This window comes from Tauraco erythrolophus, unplaced genomic scaffold (assembly GCF_009769465.1).
Source record: "Tauraco erythrolophus isolate bTauEry1 unplaced genomic scaffold, bTauEry1.pri scaffold_75_arrow_ctg1, whole genome shotgun sequence".
Lineage (NCBI taxonomy): Eukaryota > Metazoa > Chordata > Aves > Musophagiformes > Musophagidae > Tauraco > Tauraco erythrolophus.
The window spans coordinates 30349-32441 of NW_028238642.1; the positions used below are offsets into that span (position 1 = coordinate 30349).

The window sequence follows — 2093 nt, forward strand, 5'->3', positions numbered from 1 at the left end:
GCGCCTATGACATCACCGGGACGAGTCCCCGTGGGGCGGTGACTAGGGGTGCCAGGCTGGGATGAGCTTTGGCACCTGTGACATCACCGGGACAAGTGCATGTGGAGCAGTGAGCAGGGGCACCAGGTTGTTACATGCTCTGGCGCCTATGACATCACCGGGACACATTCGCACAAGAGCCCGGCTCCCAGTTCTTAAATGTCCAGTGATTTCTCCCTCACCAAAGTTGTGTTTCTAAGGGTCAGCCTCAGCCCTTCAACAGCAGGCCCACGTGAGTAGTCTTCATCAGGAGTGCTGCACAGCTGAAAGCCTGACTGAGTGGTAGTCACGTTCCCCAGCAAGGATGTGCACAACCCACACTTTTCAGGCTTCAAAAAGAAGGCTTCCTTGGAGGCACACATCGAGTTGCTCACACTCACACTCCCTGGCCATTAGTGATGGCTGAGTGACGAGGATGGGATTCGAACCCATCTATTTTAGTTCTACTATTGGCTATGCCTAAAAAAGCATTATTATCTATCTGCTAAGCTAATTGTCAGCTTCTCACACTCCCTATGCCAGCTTCTCACGTTCCCTTTTCTTTTTTATCCTCTTTATTGGTGTTTCCCAACTTGTCAAGAACACAGAGCCTAACTGTAACTGTGTGTATAATTCCACAACCTTCCAGGCACAGAGAGGTCTGGACTCAAGGGACCAGTGCAGTGCTGCCAACTCTCTGCAGTACTGGAGCTCTGGCAGGTAAAAAGAGGGGCTGTGTGCAGTGAGACTGGTGCCCCTCAGCTCCCTCTTCATTCCTGACTGTTAGCTGTGCCGGGAGAGAAGCAGCCCTGGGATGAGATCCTGGGTGAGCACCAGGAGGAACAGCACAGAGGCGTCCACGGCCGAGCCTGAGGAACATGCTCTGTCGAGGTGGGAAGTGCGCCAGTCCATATGAGCTGGTGGCATCCTTTCAGTATGTGAGGGGAACGCGGCTGCTGACAATTCAGTCTCAAAGTCAGGCTCAAGCCCTTTGGGGGTGCTGAGCCACTCCGAGGTCACTCTCCCATGTGCCTACCCAGGAAGGAGCGTGGAGCTCTGCTCTTCAGTCATTTTCAGACATGAATGCTGAGAGCTATGTGCCAAAGGTCCCCAGAGGTCAGCTGTCAGGAGAGCAGACCAGTCACAAAAGGCAAAAGCTGGAGGCTGGCTCCTTCTCTCCCATGACAAAGAGTATAAAAAGATGTAGATGTTAAAAGCATCAGCAGTAGCTAGAGCTGGAGGTGGAGCTGGAGCAGCAGGAGCTGGAGCAGCAGGAGCTGGAAGATCAGGATCAGTGGCAGCGGTAACAGCAGCAGGAGCAGCAGAAGTGGCAGCAGGAGCATTGGCAGCAGTGGCAGGAGCAGCAGGAACAGTATGCTGACGAGGTGGCCGAGTGGTGAAGGCGATGGACCGATAATCCATTGTGCTCTGCACGCAGGGATTCGAATGCCATCCTCGTCGCTCAGCCATCAATAATGGCCAGAGTGCGTGAGTGTGAGCAGCTCGATGTGTGCTCCCAAGTAAGCCTTCGTTTTGAGATAAGAGTGTCCTGAAAAGAACTTGCAAGGTTTTGAAGTTTACTCAGGACACACCTCAACCCTATGCTGTCTGCACATGGGCAAGAGGAACAAGAAGGGACAGAAGGAAGCTCCAGGGAAATCATAAGCACGGTCAGCCAGTCCTCAATCCCTCAATCCAAGCATAGGTAGCACAGGAAGGTGGCTGGGAGGAGTAAGCATGGATTTAGGTAACCATCTTTAGGTCCTGTTGGACCAGGTCAGTTGCCAAAGGAGATGCGTCGGAGCTGGACCAACCCGCTGCGGAGCACGGGCTTTTCTCGAAAAGTCGGGAGATGCCGAGGGAGTGAAGGGACCGCCCCCCAGGAGCCAGCAGCTCTCGCGGGAGACGCTGTCATGGCCTGGGCATTGCCAGAGCAACGGCGATCCCTCCCACCCCTATAAAAGCCCCGCCCAGGGAGCGCGAGCGACCAGGACGGGCAAACAGGGCATGGTGCGTCAGCCAGGGCGTGGCGCGGCAGTTGGCGAGGAAGGGCGCGGGAGAAGGGCGCAGTCGAG

At 55.0% G+C, this 2093-nt stretch overlaps 1 non-coding gene across 1 annotated transcript; it reads left to right on the forward strand.

Moving 5' to 3' along the window:
• The first annotated feature begins 1397 nt into the window (after positions 1 to 1397).
• On the forward strand, positions 1398 to 1479 carry TRNAI-GAU (transfer RNA isoleucine (anticodon GAU)). The gene has a single exon. It is a non-coding gene; the product is annotated as a tRNA-Ile (tRNA).
• The last annotated feature ends 614 nt before the right edge of the window (positions 1480 to 2093 follow it).